The following is a 17,492-nucleotide window of genomic DNA, read 5'->3' as shown; positions in this document are numbered from 1 at the left end:
CTGGCCATTTCCCCTGCAACACTGCACGCCTGGACAGCTTTCTGAGCACAAGCACCCTTCTCCCCCTTCAGGGCCTCACCACCTCTCAGCCTGCTGTGCTGCTGAGCACAAGCTCCCTTTTTACCCTTTCCTGCCTGTTGCCCTACAGACCCTGTGCAGCAAAGGAATGTTCCTGGCAATCTGTGTATCATAACGCATTCTAGAATTTATTTATTTACAGTAATCTATAATATATAATAATATATAGAATTATATTTACGCTATAATTTATTTATTTACAATAGAGATAAAAAATTGAAAAGAAAAATCTTAAAGAAAAGGAAGATTCCCACTGGCTAAGGTGGCCCCAGCAGACAGTGGCCTCCAGGATCAGTTCTCCTTAGAGCTCCAGCAGTGCAGCCAGCTGAGCCCCGACAGACAAGGCTATGTCTCCCATGCCCTGTGCAGCTGATCTTGCAGCCTTTGGATGGTGGAATATGGCCCATGCTGTATTGCCCAGAGGACATGCAGTGTTTCAAGTGCCAGCTGTGACACATGTGAAATACAAAGCTGTGTTTGGTGTCAGGTAGACATACAAAGCTGTGTTTGGTGTCAGGTACAAACAGGCAACGTGTGTATTTGTGATTTCGATATGTGTGGAGACCAACAATGGGACAGTTTTGAATTCTAATAATAACAGAGCAAAGTAAAGCAGGGAAGAAGGCCTTTGAACCTATCTTTTGTTTGCAATTAACCTTGGTTGATTGAGGAGCATTTGAATTAAAGCGTTAAGGATGTTGCTCTTTGCTTCTAGCTAATCCTTAAAGAGTTCTGCAATAATAACCTTTTGAAGTGTAATTTTAGAATATTGCTTGTATACTTGAAACTATAGCTTTGGAATATATATAAAGGAAACATGTTTATCTCACACCTTAACAAAAAAGAGAAAAGCAGCTTGAGAAAGGAAGATGAACATAAACTCGAGGATTTACATTTTTGACCAAGGGAAGCTGGACGTCACTGTTATGAGATTTATAGTCTCTGCAATCAAAAGGTGGACCCACATCTGAGGAGCTGGACTCCACTAGATGGGATCTGTCTTTCTTCTTTCGGAAACTGGACCACCACCATCTGGGGATACTCCTTCTTGGCATACATCCAGAGAAAAACTAAATCACAATAGTGTATAGAATTGCGACAGAAAAATTGGGAATAGAAACCGCTGCTAAGTAAAAATTGGAATAGAAACTGCTGAGAAAGCTGAGGAGTACTCCTATAAATACCTGTAAGTCTCAACTATTGGTTTGCAGTTGGAGGGAAAACTTCCCCCATTGTACCCAGTGCTGTATTGCTCATATTTACCATATTAAAAAATGAATTGATTGCTGCTTGAATATTGGCCTAGTCAAGCTTCTCATGTATAACAGGCACAGGGCAGGGAGAAAGCAGGACAGCCTGGGCACAGGCATGTGCAGCAGCTGCAAGACAGCCCTGACAGAGTCAACTTGGGCAGCACTTTGGCCATGGCTGCTGGGCCTGAGACAGGAGCAGGAGACAAGTGACCCATGCAGGGCTGGGGCCTCATTGCCTCCTTGTCCCTGCTCAGCAGCCTGGCAGGGGCCACCCCATGCTCCTGCCCTTGCCATTGCACATCCCCACATGCCAGTGCCCATCCCAGGAAGAGCCCTGACAAAGGAGGGAGGGACAGGATCTGCCTGGCCAGGGGCTGGGGCTCAGGCCTCGGCCCATTGCATTCCTCAAAAACATCCACCTTTGCTCAGCACCAGAGATACTTTTGCCTTGTTTGTCCCCAGCTGTCATCATTGCCTCCACTGTTCTGCTCTAACTAACTTGGGGAAACTTTCTCAGTGGGACCCATTAAAACTTCAAGAAACTTCAGAGTTTCAATTTAAATTTGAGTTCTTGAGAAGTTTTTTGTGCACTCTCTCAGGGACTGAGTCTGATGTAAACAACACCAAATCCCCTAGAGGCTCATTAAAATCCTTGTGCTGTGTCTGTGCTGCTGAGCTTTAAAGGAACAGCTCTTCTCAGGACCAGCTCCTCTCCCAGCCCAGCAGGGCTGAGGGCTCTGCCTGCAGGCACTGAGGGGACAGGAGCCAGGCAGAGACACGCTGAAGGCAATCAGGATTAGGAAGACATTGAGCGGAGCCTTCACTTGGGGAAACATGTTCACAGCCCTGTGCATGGTGAGTGTGTGAGTGCAGGGCAATGTCCCCTGTGCTCCTGGAGGGATCTCCTGAAGCCAGAACACCCCACAGCCAGGGGGATGTGCCAGGAGGACTCTCCCAGTTTCTCTGTGGCAGAGGAGCAGGAGGAGGGGGGGGGTTTGCTGCAGAGCGGGGCTGCCCTGGGCACCGTCAGAGGGACAGGGCAGGACAGCTCCAGCTGCCAGGGACGGCTACAGGGGGAGAAGCTGGGGTTGCAGCCAGGGCTGCTCAGAGCTCCAGCTCATGCCCAGCTCATTTCTGAGGGGACTTTTCATGAGCTCATTCAGAGCTGGGTTTTCCCGCTCGGGTCTCTGCTTTCCTGAATCTGTGCTCCCACTTTTCCCTGTCTCAGCTTGGTGGCAATAGAAACTCAGCAATGCAGGGCACAGCAGGGGCTGAGTCGCTTAAACCATCACCCTGAGGATTCCTGGGCACCTCAGCAAGTGCCTGCACCTGCCCAGCCTCCAGATCCATGCAGCATCACGTTTCCGTGGTGCCCAGGCTGGGGGAGCTGTTCTTTAATCCCTGCAGGGCCCAGCAGCTGCAGGGCAGGGCCGGCCCAGGGGCTGGGCTGGGCTCTGGCAGCTCTGGCAGGGAAGGAGCCCAGGGCCACAGGAGCAGCTGGGGTTGGGGCAGCTCCAGCAGCAGAGCCGTGGGCAGGGAGGGAGGGAGAGAGTGCTGAGGGAAGCCCTGCTGCAGGGCAGATGTGGCACCTGCTGGGCCTGCCCTGCAGGGCAGACACTGCCCTGAACAGCACAGCTCTTGTGTCCCCTCGCAGCCAGCACAGCCCTCAGCCCGGGGGCTTGGGGCCCTCAGTCCCTCCTGGGCTGGCAGAGCAGCCCCAGAGATGAAAGGCATCTCTGTGGCCATGTACCCATTCCCTGCTGTCCTGCCTTGCTGCTGCTCGGCAGGGGCTGGGCAGGGCTGGGCAGGGAAAGGCTTTTCCTCAGACCCGGCTCTCTCCCTCTCCTTGGCTTGCTAGGTGCTGCTGGCATTGCTGAGGGGTTCTGTGCAATGGCAGTTCCTGCTGCAGGGCCAGGCGCAGCGGTTGGGCTCCTCCTGTGCAGGCTGAGCACAGCAATGGGGTGTCCCAGCTCCCTGTGCTCGGGCAGCTCTGGGCAGGGCAGCCTGGGAGGCTGGCAATGAGCCCACTCTCCTGACTCTGGGAAAGGCAGGAGCCACTTTGTGTGCCAGGGATCCCTCTGCTCTCAGCTGTGTCTCCTGGCTGTCCAGGGTAACATGGGATTGGATCTCAGAAAGGTGCAAGTCCCAGGCAGCCGAACCAGGAGAGAGGGACAGAGCAGCTCCCCTCAGTCTGCACTAAGCCTCAGACAATCCTCCTGCCTCTCTGGACTGTCTGTTCTTCCCAGGTGCAGCAGAATCTCTCGTTCTGCCTTCTGTTATCCCTATGCCTTCACCCAGGCAGCTCCTCTGCCTTAGGGGAAGATTCTTTATCCAAGTCCCAACACCAGGACTGGCCCCTGCCCTCACTGTTCCTCTGCACTGACTGGGGGTCAGGGCTGACTCCCAGGTGTCCTGCAGGGCAAGGTCCAACTCCTCACACATTGGCCAGCAGCAATCAGGGCTCCAGCAATCAAGGTGAAGTAAGATCTCAGAGACATGGACAGGGGGAGGTGTTTAGTTGCAGAAATGAGTCTATGAGAAAGGGCTTTGACTTTTCTGTGAGAAATCTCCCCTCAGTTATCACTGTCATTCCTTCTTCAAAAGGTTCCTATATCTGGAGACAGCAAATGTCCAACAGCAGCTCCATCAGGCACTTCCTCTTGCTGGCATTGGCAGACACGCGGCAGCTGCAGCTCCTGCATTTCTGCCTCTTGCTGGGATTCTCCCTGGCTGCCCTCCTTGGCAATGGCCTCATCATCAGCGCCATAGCCTGCAGCCACCACCTGCACATGCCCATGTTCTTCTTCCTGCTCAACCTGGCCCTCAGCGACCTGGGCTCCATCTGCACCCCTGTCCCCAAAGCCATGCACAATTCCCTCTGGCACACCAGGAACATCTCCTACTCAGGATTTGCTGCTCAGGTGTTTCTGTTTGCCTTTTTCATTTCAGCAGAGGTTTCCCTCTGGACTGTCATGTGCTACGACCGCTACGTGTCCATCTGCAAACCCCTGCACTACGGGACCCTCCTGGGCAGCAGAGCTTGTGCCCACATGGCAGCAGCTGCCTGGGCCAGTGGCTTTCTCAATGCTCTGCTGCACACAGCCAATACATTTTCCCTGCCCCTGTGCCATGGCAATGCCCTGGGCCAGTTCTTCTGTGAAATCCCACAAATCCTCAAGCTCTCCTGCTCACACTCCACCCTTTAGGAAACTTGGGGTCATTGTGGTTAGCGCTCTTCTGTTGTTCGGTTGTTTTGTGATCATGGTTTTCTCCTATGTGCAGATCTTCAGGGCTGTGCTGAGGATGCCCTCTGAGCAGGGACGGCACAAAGCCTTTTCCACCTGCCTCCCTCACCTGGCTGTGGTCTCCCTGTTTGTCAGCACTGGAATTTTTACCTACCTGAAGCCCCCATCCATCTCCTCCCCATCCCTGGATCTGGCAGTGTCAGTTCTGTACTCGGTGGTGCCTCCAGCCCTGAACCCCCTCATCTACAGCCTGAGGATCCAGGAGCTCAAGGCTGCAGTGTGGAGACTGATGAGTGGATGCTTTCAGAAGGATTAAACTGGGTGCCAAATTCTGCGAATTACTTTTTATAGAAGTCATCTTTGATACTTCTTGTTGGTTTCATTGCTTTACTTTTATAATATTGTCCCTAAACAAAAACCATTTATCCTGACATATCTCATTTTGTTCCTCCACACCTTCACTGTTACCCACAGACTCTGTCAATGAGGAGCGATGCTCCTGGTGGGTTTAAATGACCTCAAGGACTTCCAAGCAGACTTTTCACAGGCGATCCCTTCTCTGGAGCTGCAGCAGCAATGTCTGTGTGCAGAGCTGGGACAGATCAGGGCTGGCCCAGCAGCTGTGCCCAGCAGCAGCCAGCACTTATTGTTGCCAGTGCTGCTGCCATGGCCCTGCCCCGCTGTCCTGGTGGCCCTGGTGTTGCTGTAGGGCCTGAGTGCTCTCGGGGCCGGGCACAGTCCTGGGGATGGCGGTGCTGGGGCTGCAGCAGGGACAGGCCATGGGCACTGCTGGGGCAGTGCTGACACCTCACGCCAGGGCCTAAGGGCTCCAGGCTCCTTGCCCAGGCTCTCTCAAGAACACGGCCAGGCCAATGCTAAGCACAGAAAAGCCCCGTGAGCAGCCCCAGGCTGGCCGTGGGCAGGCTGGGGGCAAACAGCATGGCTGGGGCTCTGCAAGGGCCCTGGGGCAGATGGGAAAAGGCAGCAGAGCAGGGGCTGATCCATCCCCAGTGCGCTGCACAGCCCAGGGCAGCGTCCCAGAGCGTCCTGATGGAGCTTCCAACAACATCCCCCCTCTGCAGCCCTGGCCTCTCCCTGAGCTCACACAGGTGCCCCATCCTTGAAGGCACAGACACAGCAGCACTGGCTCAGCAGTCCCTGTTTGCATTGCACAGAGCAGGGGGAGCACCCCCATGCTGTTGGTGTGGGGACATGAACCTGAGGGAGCACAAATGCCATCAGCCCCTGGGGCCAGCAAGGGCTGGGGGACAGCATGGAAACCACTCAGCTTTGTCCTGGCCTCTGCAGTCAGCCAGAAAGTTTGTTCCCACCAGCTGGGAGTTTCCTGTCTCACTGCAGATGCTGTTGCCACTGCTCCAAGGGTGGTTTCAGAGTGTGCCAGAAGAAGCAAGGTTGGAAAAGACCTTGGAGATCATCAAGTACAACCTGTTCCCTGACACCACCTTGTCTCCCTGAGTCTCCTCCAGGATAAACAACCCCAGCTCCCTCAGTCACTCCTCACAGGACTTGTGCTCCAGACCCCTCACCAGCCTTGGTGCCCTTCTCTTGACATGCTCCAGCCCCTCCATGTCCTTCCTAATCGAGGCGTGGCCTTACTAGTGCTGAGCACAGGGGAAGAATCCCTGCCCTGCTCCTGCTGGCCACACCATTTCTGATCCAGGCCAGGAGCCATTGGCCTTCTTGCCCACCTGGGCACACGGCTGGCTCATGTCCAGCCTGCTGTCCATCAGTCCCTGCAGGTCCCTTTCTGCCTGGCTGCTCTCCAGCCACTCTGTCCCCAGCCTGTAGAGCTGCAGGGCTTGTTGTGGCCAACATGCAGGGCCCGGCACTTGGACTTGTTAAACCTCACCTTGTTGGATTTGGGCCCTGGACCCAGCCTGTCCAGGGCCCTCTGCAGAGCCCTCCTACCCTCCAGCAGACCCACACTCACACTCAGCTTGGTGTCATCTGCAAATTTGCTGATGCTGGACTCAGTCCCCTCATGCAGATCATCAGTGCAGACATTGAAATCCATGCTGGCTGGCTCTGATCCCTCAGCCATCCTGTGGGTGCCCTGTGATGGCACTCAAGGTGATCTGTTCCATAACCTTGCTGGGCACCCAGGTCAGGCTGACAGGCCTGGAGTTCCCCAGCTCCTCCTTCCAGCCCTTCTTGGGCTCACACTGGCACCTCCAGTCCTCTTGGACCCCTCTGCTGAGCCAGGACTGATGGTAAATGACGGAGAGCAGCCTGGGGAACTCATCCACCAGCTCTCTCATCCCCCTGGGATGGATCCCATCTGCTCTCAGAGACACCTGTGAGCATCTGAGTGGCTCAGCAGGTCTCCAGCTGCTTCCTCCTGGATTACAGGGGACTGTTGTGCTCCCTGCGCCCATCCACCAGCTCAGGACTTGTCCTGAGGACAACTTGACTTAGTCTTGAAAACTGAGGCAAAGAAGGGGTTAGGTACCTCAGCCTTTCTGTCATATTTGGTAACCACATCTCCCCTAATAATGAATGGTGATTCTCCTTGTACCTCCTTTTGCCATTAATGTATTTATAGAAACATTTTTATTATTCTTCACAGAAGTGGCCTGGTTAAACTTTAAGCTTTTACCTCTCTTCTTTCTGCATGACCTAACAACATCATTAAACATTTCCTGAGTTACCTGCCTCTCTGTCCAAAAGTTGATGCACTTTCTTTTTTGCCCCATGTTCCTGCAAAAGGCCCATCACATAAAGAACGTCACCTGTTGGCTAAAGAATGCCTCAGAGCAGGAAAATACAAGAGTCTATAAATTAAAAGAAGGAAAGAAAGCTAGTAAAGTAAAAGAAGAAAAAGAGGCTGGGAAGGCTGACAAAAACTGGGACCTCCCTGACCACTTACCTAGTCCTACCCTTGCAGTACCCTAAATCCTTTCTCAAATTCCTCTTTCTGTGGACCCAATTCCTCCTCCTCTCCCAGCTGTCATTCCTTTACCACCTTCTAACCCAGTTATACCTCCAACACCTTCCCCTCAACCCTCTGCTTACTCTCTTTAACCTTCACTACTGTCCCCTTACCTCTGCCATCTCATGAACCACTTATTCACCAGCAAGTTCCTGCTCTGCCTCCCCCACCACAAATGAGAAGCCAAACAACATCTCAGAATCTCATGCCCAAGAGTGAAGTTAGCCAGTCAGCCTCCACAACTGATGTTGTAACACCCAGTCCAAAGAGGCTAAAGTGGAAATATTGTTCCCCCTCAGAGAAGTTCCCATAGGTGGGGTGGCCTGTGAGATTGGATTTGTAAACGCCCCTTTGACGGCGTCCAAAGTTGGAAAATTTAAGAAAGAATTGTGAAATTTAGTGGAAGACCAAGTAGGAATAGCAAATCAAATTGATCAATATTTAGCCCCTAATATTTATACATGAGGAGAATTGTACATCTTAAACATCCTATTTTCCCCAGAAGAGACTCAAATAATAAGAACTACAGGAATGAAAATTTGTGAGTGAGAAAACCAACCTGGGCCCCAAGGTAACAAAAAATGCCTTTAGTGGAGCCTGACTGGGACCCTAATCAAGAAGAGGGGAGAAGGAATATGAGAGAGCACAGGTCCCTGATGACCAGAGGGATAAAAGAATCAGTCCCTAGAGGGAGCAATACCAGGTTAGTGTTTGACAGCATCCAGCAAAAACACAAGACCCCAGCACCATGGCTTAATAGGCTAAAGCAAAACTTCCAGATTTACTCTAATGTTGACCTAGATAGCCCCGAAGGCCAAGTCCTTCTCAACACAAAATTTGTAACTAAATCCTGGCCCAATATCAGATGAAAATTAGAAAGAATAGAGAACTGGAAGGAAAAAAGTATAATGAACATCTGAGAGAAGCCATAAGAGTATATCTCAGAATAGAAGGAAAAAAAAAAACTAAAACAAAAGCTAAAATTATGGTAGCTGTAGGCAGAGAAAGTGTAGGAGCCAACAAGAATTGGCCAGTAGAACCACTTAGAAGAGACAAAGGTTTTATTGGACCAAAAGGGGCTAGGGCTCTACTCAGTGGCAAATATTGTTATTACTGTGGAGAGAAAGGACACCTAAAGAGAAATTGTAAGAAACTCCAATTAGATGAAGCCATAGCCTGGGAGCAAGAAACTCTAGAGAACATCTTAAGAAGAGATGAGAAATATGCAGAATAGGGATGTCCAGGGTTCTATGCTCTGGGGAATTTAATGAATCATCTAGAAGAGCCCTTGGTAAATTTTGAGATTGGTCCCCAGAATGATGAATTTGAATTTTTAGTTGATACCGGAGCAGACGAGTCATGTGTGACTAAAATACCAACAGGAATCACAGTCAGTAAAAAGGTCTGCAAAGTTCGAGGGGCCAAAGGAGAATCATTTGAGGCCCAGATGATAGAAGATGTAGAAATTAGAGGAAATTCAAGAGAGTGTCGAGCTAAGTACATTTACATCCCTAGTTAAGTTGTGATTTATTAGGATATAATTTACAAATCAAATTGGGAATTGGAGTAATGGAAAAAGAAGGAAAACTGGTAGTACAAATAATGGTCTATACAAAGGGAGACATAGATGAAATCAACCCAAATGTGTGGGCGGAGGAGGGAAAAATTGGTTGTTTGAATAGTCCACCAGTAGAAGTAGAGCTGCAGAAAGACATCCCCCCCATTCGAGCAAGGCAGTATCCAATTTCCCCAGAGGGAAAGAAAGGACCAGCCCCAATAACTTACCAGTTATTAAAGGAAGGATTTTAGAACCATGCATGTCTCCACATAATACTCCCATACTAGCATTGAGAAAAGCTGATGGAAGGTATTTATTAGCACAAGATTCAAGAGAAGTTTATAAAAGAATGATTGTGAGGCACCTGGTAGTACAAAACCCGTACACCCTTTTAAGCCGAGTACCTAAGGAGCATGCATAGTTCTCTGTCATTGATTTAAAGGATGTCTTCTGGGTGTGTCCCCTGGCTGAAGAGCATCAGAACTGGTTTGCCTTTCAATGGGAGGACATGGAAAAGAAAAGAAAAGAAAAGAAAAGAAAAGAAAAGAAAAGAAAAGAAAAGAAAAGAAAAGAAAAGAAAAGAAAAGAAAAGAAAAGAAAAGAAAAGAAAAGAAAAGAAAAGAAAAGAAAAGAAAAGAAAAGAAAAGAAAAGAAAAGAAAAGAAAAGAAAAGAAAGGAAAGGAAAGGAAAGGAAAGGAAAGGAAAGGAAAGGAAAGGAAAGGAAAGGAAAGGAAAGGAAAGGAAAGGAAAGGAAAGGAAAGGAAAGGAAAGGAAAGGAAAGGAAAGGAAAGGAAAGGAAAGGAAAGGAAAGGAAAGGAAAAGAAAAGAAAAGAAAAGAAAAGAAAAGAAAAGAAAAGAAAAGAAAGAAAAGAAAAGAAAAGAAAAGAAAAGAAAAGAAAAGAAAAGAAAAGAAAAGAAAAGAAAAAAGAAAAGAGCAACTAAGGTGGACAGGTCTTCCCCAGGGGTTTAGAGAATCCTCGAATCTCTTTGGCAAGCTTTAGAAGAACTCCTAGAATAGTTTAAAACTGAGAATGGAGTACATATTTTACAATATGTTGATGATTTACTTGCATCAGAGGGAGAACAAGACAAAGTTAGAAGTTCTAGCATACAGTTCCTAAATTTCTTAGGGGAAAAAGGCCTAAAAGTAACACAACAGAAACTGCAATTTGTAGAACAAGAAGTAACATATCTAGGACATATAATTGGCCAAGGGTATAAAAGGTGAAGCCCCAAGAGAATGTTGGGAATTCTGTCCATCCCTGCCCCAAAGACCAAAAGAGATGTTAGAAAATTACTAGGTTTGTTTGGGTATTGCAGATTATGGCTTGATCAGTATACTAAAAGTGTTAAATTTCCATGTGGCAAATTGAACAAATCAAAGCCTGTAACCTGGACCTCAAATGAAAAGAAACTGAAAATTAAATTGTCCCCTGCCCCTGTACTGAGCCTATCAGGCCTTATAAAGAACTTTGACCTATTTGTAAACGTGGAAGAGGGGATAGCTTGCGGATTGGGGAGGATGCAGGAAGCCGGTTGCATCTCTCTCCAAGTTACCAGATCCAGTAGCCAGAGGGTGGCCAGCCTGTGTACAAGTGACAAAGGCAACAGCCACCCCAATAGAAGACACACAGAAACTAACCTGAAAGGGGAAGATCCAGGTTCATACCCCACATGATGTAAAAGCTGTTTTAAGTCACAAGGCTCCTCGGTGGCTAACCGATGCCCAAATACAAAAGTATGAAGTCATCCTAATAAGTACCAAGGGCCTTGAATGTGTCACTTCAAAATGTTTAAATCCAGCCCAGTTCCTCACGGGAGAGCTGTTAACAGACCTGGAGCATTATTGTTTAGAAATTATTGAAATGCAGACTAAAGTACAAGATTTAGAAAAAGGGCCTCTCCCATATGGGAGAATTTTATTTACAGATGGATCATCACAACTGGTACCCAGTAAACACGTCTCAGGGTATGCAATCATAGATGGACAGAACATGCAAGTTGAGGAAAAAGGAAAGTTGTCTTTAGGAGGGAGATTCCAAAGTGCACTTCTTGATTTTTGGTTTCAGTCAAGGAAATATTTTTTTACTTTTCATTTCAGCGAAGAGGGGATAGAAGCCTTGCCCAGGTGATCTTGATGCTGAATGTCTTCTTAGGGAGGTCTGGGCAGGGAGAAGAATGAGCCCCTTGCAGGCTGAGCCTGTTTGGCCAAGCTGCTCCTCACCCCCAGCCTCACCATGTCTGACATCACACACCTGGGTCTGACATCCCAAAACATTAAAAAAATTCTGCATTTTATGAAATAAACAGGGCCAGGAGACTTCTTCTCCTTTTTAATGCCTTTATTAAAAGTGATCAGCTCAGGATTGGGCGGCTCGGCGGGTCTGCAGCGTCCCGTCGTCTCCCAGGGCGACTCAGAGGAGGAGGATATGCACAGCTTCGTCCACAAGGGGCAGAGCTGGGGATCAGATCCTCGTGGGAGGCTTTAGGGCCTGCTGATCCCCGTCAGATGGTGCTTCGGTCCGGGTCTCGCTCCCTCCCAGACCTGGCCCGGGGGATCTCGAAGACAGGGTGAGGAACGATGAAGGTTTCCCGCATCTCTGCAGGTCTAGCGCTCTGCTCCTCACATCCAGACATCACTCCAGTCTCTCAATTCTTATTTGGCTCGTTGTTTTTGGGGTCTTCTCAGTATAGTGGGGGATCCATGCTGCATTGTGGTCTTGGAGTCACTTTGCATAACCCCCCCCCACCTTCTCAGGTGTCTTCACTATGAGAAAGGTACAACTTAGCCTCGGGCAAGGCTCTGCTGATACAAAAGGAGCGATTAGCCTCAACGACCTGTGATTACAATAACAAAACACACAGAAGGTGGGCAGAGCCAGTGATCTGGCTGCCTTTTTGAAACATTTTCTCATAAAAAAAAACATTAACCGAATTTTTGTTCATAACATTTTACTTGAAAATTAGAATATAATAATTAGTAAAATTATAGTAATATTTTTCTTATTATATTCTTATTCAAAATTCTTATTACCCAATTTCTAAAGTGATATGAAAAATCAATGCGTTTTTAGCAACCAAAAAAATTATTCCTCATTCATTCTAAGTCACAAAATTCCCTTTGTTAATTGTCAGCTATCAGCTATTGATTTCTCCTTTTTTATTCAAATAATTTAGCACTCTTGTCATCTTTTGTCCTATTTTCTCACACAGACTCAAGGGAGGAACTTTGGGGTCCCTGGAGACATTTCTGGGGCACATTTGGGGCAGTTCTGGGTCAGGGAGGTAATTCAGAGAGAACTTGAGGGTGTGGAGGACACTTGGGGGAGCCAGGTGGGCACTTGGAGGGGTACTCAGGGATTCTGAGGGACAGTTCGGGGTCCAGGGATAGCACTTGGCGGTCCAGGGGGGCCCCTGGAGGTCAGGGAGGGGAATTTGGGGCCCTACGGGGTCCAGGCGGGCCTTTGGGGGACTCGAATGGGGCTCTCTGGGGCGCGGGGGGTGAAGGGAGTTGAAGGCGCGGGTATCATACAGTTTGATGGCGCCGCGGAGCATCACGGGAGTTCTGGGCACTGCTGCAATGGCTCTCCGTGGGGCGCGGGGCATGACGGGAGATAAAGTCTCAGCTGGAATAGCGCTGTACAGGCGCCACAGAGGATGATGGGAGCTGTGGTCCCACAGGTGTTTTGGAACATGATGTTTGGGGGTTCAGGAAGGCACTTGGGGGACACTTTTGCGTCCGAGACGCAAGTTGAAGTCCTCGGGGGAAATTAAATTGGTCGGGAGCCCTTGGGGGGAGCTCAGAAAGCTCTAACCAGGCTCTTTAGGTCGCGGGTCACAGCAGGAGTTTCAGGCGCAGGACTGTGTTCTGAGGGGCTCTGGGGCCGCGGGGGATGAGAGGAGATGAATACCCAGAAGTAGCACTACCGGGCATCTGTGGGGTTGGGAGCAATCAGGGGGTCCGGGGAAACTTTGGGGGGTCCAGAATGGGTGCTGAAGGGGCACTGAGGGATCCTGGAGGGTCTGGGGGACATTTATGGGACAGATGGGGGCGGATGGCGCAGGTTCTGTGGAGCGCAGGGCATGACAAGCGTTTTAGTTGCGACTCCAGTGTGGCTATATCCGGCCGCGGGGCATGATGGGAGATGTAGGCAAATAAAAATATGGTGCCAATCTAGGCACCACCCGTAGTCCCGTATCCCTGGTGCTGATTGACTGCAAACGGTGATGCCGTGGAGGCGGGAACAGCAAAATCAGCCTCCAGCAGTCCTTCCCACTACAGCTCAGTTCATTCCCAGTACAGACCAATATGACCTCAGTAAAGCCCAGTTCATCCCAAGTAGAATCCAGTACAACCCCAATCCCCCTCCAGTTCTTCCCAGTACAGCCCAGTCCATCCCAATACACCTGAGTACATTCCGAGTTGTTCCCAGTTTCTCCCAATGTCATCCACAGGATGCCCCAGTGTCCCCAATCTTCTCTGCAATAACCCCAGTGTCCCCAGTATGTCCCAGTCCCCCCCACTGTCACTCCCAGTGTGTCCCAGTGTCTCCCAAAGCATTCCCAGTATTCCCAGTATGTCCCAGTCCTCCCCAGTGTTTCCAAGGACAGTTTCATTTCTCTCAGTGGCCGTGGCAGCCAAACCCAGCAGTGAGGTCAGTGCAGTGCCCATGGCCACAGCCCCTTGCAGTGGCCCAGTGCAGCTTGGGCTGATAATCCACCCTCACAGCTGGCCCAGGGCAGCTCTGCAGTGCCTTTGGTGGTACCTGGGGCTGGCACACACCTGAGCAGTGTGTCTGTTTGCAGTGGGGAAACTCAGAAGTTTCTGATTGCTGCAAAAAGTACAAAAAGGTAAAACCCCTCTGAGGCTGGGTGCAGCCAGCTCTGCAAGCACAGCAGGGCCCAGGGCAATGAAGACAGACAGGATGGGGCCGGGCAATGTGGAGCAAGGTTGTCCACACTGGGTCAGAGCTCCAGGCACAGCTTCTGTGAGCAGGCCAGAGCTGCTGAGGAGAGACCCTGGGTCAATATCAATCACAGAATGCTGCAATTACCTCTGCTTTAAAGAGAAATAAAATAAAATACTTTATTTAAAATAGGAATATGTATTTCATACAAGTTCTTTGAAATCTTTCTCCATAACTGGACTAGGATAAATTTAATGATTCTCACAGGGCATTGATGTTGTTTACATCAGACTCAGTCCTTGAGAGTGTCTTGAAAAAACTTCTCAACAACTCAAATTTAAATTTAGACTCCAAATTTTCTTGAAGTTTTAATGGCTCCCAGTGAGGGACATGACTGAGAAAGTGTCCCCAGGTTCCAGTTAGAGCAGAACACTGGAGGCAGTGCTGACAGCTGGGGACAAACAAGGCCAAGTTGTCTCTGGTGCTGAGCAAAGCTGGATGTGTTTGAGGAATGCAAAGGGCTGAGGCCTGAACCCCAGCCCCTGGCCAGGCAGATCCTGTCCCTCCCTCCTTGCTCAGGGCTCTTCCTGGGATGGGCACTGGCATCTGGGAATGTGCAATGGCAAGGGCAGGAGCATGGGGCGGCCCCTGCCAGGCTGCTGAGCAGGGACAAGGAGGCAATGAGGCCCCAGCCCTGCATGGGTCACTTGTCTCCTGCTCCTGCCTCAGGCCCAGGCCCAGAAGCCATGGCCAAAGTGCTGCCCAAGTTGGCTCTGGCAGGGCTGTCTTGCAGCTGCTGCCCCTCCCAGTGCCCTGTGCAGCCCAGGCTGTTTCACGGTGTCCCTGCCCTGCGCCTCTGTCCCTGCAGGCTGTCAGCATCCCCTGGCTTCCCCACCTGGCTGGGCCCTTCCTTTGCTGACAGCTCTTCCTCTTGCCTGCCTCTGCCTGCCCACACAAAGCCTGGGGCTGATACCAAAAGGGTTAATTCCATTTTTACCCTGCCTGTGAACTTTCAGCACAGGAACAAGGTATGCAGGGGCTGCTTTCCCTGCAAGGATGGTTGGAAGAGAAAATGAAGACATCTGGCTCAAGGGTGCAGGGATAGAGAAAACAAGGAGTGAATCTGGAAACTTGGGGTGGGTTTTATGGAAATGGATAAATTGTAATTCACATTTAGTGACTGTATAGAAGCAACACACTGGTAGAATTACATGTCCATGTGAGATTGGGAGTTATCCCTCACTAGAGCTCAGGCTTGAATGACACCCTCTGAAACAGCCATTTCATGTACGGAGACAAAGCAACTCTGTGTTCAGTTGGGTGGAGACTGAGGAGAGCAGAGGAGCCCTGGGAGGGACTGAAGGGAGGTTTCAGAGATGGTGGATCCTTTTGCATAATAGAGAACAGCCAGAGGAAGAAAGAATTAATGCAAAAGTCAGATAGGGAGAGCCAGACACAACCCAAACGGAAAGGAATTTCCCTGCCAGGGCAGGGCTGTAGTGCAGCATGTCCCCCAGCAGGAGCCTTTGTGTGGGCAGGCAGAGGCAGGCAGTTGTGTCCCTCAGTGGGAGCCATTAAAACTTCAAGAAAATTTGGAGTCTAAATTTAACTTTGAGTTCTTGAGAAGTTTTTTCAAGACACTCTCAAGGACTGAGTCTGATGTAAACAACAGCAAAGCCCTGAGAGGCTCAATAAAGTTTTCCTAGTCCAGTCATGGAGAAAGATTTCAAAGAGCAGTAATAAAATATACATTCCTATTGTAAAGGTGTATTTTATTAAATTTCTGTTAAGAGTAGAGGTCATTGCAGCATTCTGTGATTTATATTGACCCAGGGTCTCTCCTCAGCAGCTCTGGCCTGCTCACAGAAGCTGTGCCTGGAGCTCTGACCCAGTGTGGACAACCTTGCTCCACATTGCCCGGCCCCATCCTGTCTGTCCTCACTGCCCTGGGCTCTGCTGTGCTTGCAGAGCTGGCTGCACCCAGCCTAAGAGGGGTTTTACCTTTTTGTACTTTTTGCAGCAATCAGAAACTTCTGAGTTTCCCCACTGCAAACAGACACACTGCTCAGGTGTGTACCAGCCCCAGGTGCCCCAAAGGTGCTGCAGAGCTGCCCTGGGCCAGCTGTGAGGGTGGATCATCAGCCCAAGCTGCACTGGGCCACTGCAAGGGGCTGTGGCCATGGGCACTGCACTGACCTCACTGCTGGGTTTGGCTGTCACGGCCACTGAGAGAAATGAAACTGTACTTGGAAACACTGGGGAGGACTGGGACATACTGGGGACAGTGGGAACGCTGTGGGAGACATTGGGACATACTGGGAGTGACACTGGGGGATACCGGTGCAAACTGTGGACACTGGGAACATTGTGGAGAAGAGTGGGGACACTGGGGCATCCTGTGGATGACATTGGGGCGAACTGGAAGGGACTGGTAATAAACTCATGTGTATTGGGAGGGACTGGGCTGTACTGAGAGGGATTGGAGGGGCACTGGGGTTGAACTAGGTTCTACTTGGGATGAACTGGACTGGTCTGGGGATGAACTGGTCTGTACTGGGAGGGACTGGAAAGGTTGAATCGGATGTTCCCACCTCTGCTGCATCCCATTTGCATGGGCTCCCACCCATCACCGCCAAAAACCAATCAGCACCTGGTTTAGGACCTCGAAAGCGCTGCCTGATATTTGCACTACCTTTTTTTTGCCTATAACTCCCGTCATGCTCTGCAGCCCGATTGAATCGCATTGGAGCCGGTACTACAATGCCCGTCATGCACCGTGCTCCACAGAACCCCCGGGATCCGCCCCCTCTTTGTCCCTTAAGTGTCCCCCAGACCCTCCAGGATCCCTCAGTGCCCCCTCAGCACCCATTCGGGAACCCCAAAAGCAACCCTGGACCCCCTGAGTGCTCCTGACCCCACAGATGTCCGGTACAGCCATTTCTGGGAATTCATCTTCTCTCATCCCCCGTGGCCCCAGAGCTCCTCAGAACAGAGTCCCGCGCCTAAAAGTCCTGCCGTGCCCTGAGCCCTAAAGATCCCGGTCAGAGGTCCCAGACCTCCTCCCAAGGGCTCCGAAACCGTTTACGTTCCCCCAAGGACCTGAAGTCGCAGCTCAGACGCAAAAGTTTCCCCCAAGAGCCTTCCTGGACCCCCAAACATCGTGTTCGAACGACTTCTGGGACTTCATCTCCCATCATGCCCCGCGCCCCACCGGGAGCCGTTGCAGCTGCACCTTGAACTCCCGTGATGCTCCGCGGCCTCTTTAAACCTTATGATACCCGCACCTACAACTCCCATTGCCCCCACGCCCCAGAGAGCCCCGTTCGAGCCCCCGAAGGGCTCGCCCGGACCCCGAAGGGCCCCAAATTCCCCTCCCTGAACTCCAAGGGCCCCCCTGGACCCCCAAGTACTGCCCCAGACCCCGAACTGTCCCTCAGAATCCCTGAGTGCCCCTCCAAGTGCCCACCCAGCTCCCCCAAGTGTTCTGCAGACCCTCAAGTT

The 17,492-nt window shown here is 50.5% G+C and overlaps 1 pseudogene; it reads left to right on the top strand.

Annotated features, from left to right (window-relative positions):
• The first annotated feature begins 4,339 nt into the window (after positions 1–4,339).
• LOC134413687 (olfactory receptor 14J1-like) overlaps positions 4,340–17,492 on the top strand; it is a 37,051-nt pseudogene continuing 23,898 nt past the window's right edge.

This window comes from Melospiza melodia, unplaced genomic scaffold (genome assembly GCF_035770615.1).
Source record: "Melospiza melodia melodia isolate bMelMel2 unplaced genomic scaffold, bMelMel2.pri scaffold_48, whole genome shotgun sequence".
NCBI classification, from domain to species: Eukaryota; Metazoa; Chordata; class Aves; order Passeriformes; family Passerellidae; genus Melospiza; species Melospiza melodia.
Note: the sequence above shows the minus strand (reverse complement) of the source record. Positions and strands in the feature narration are given on the sequence as shown.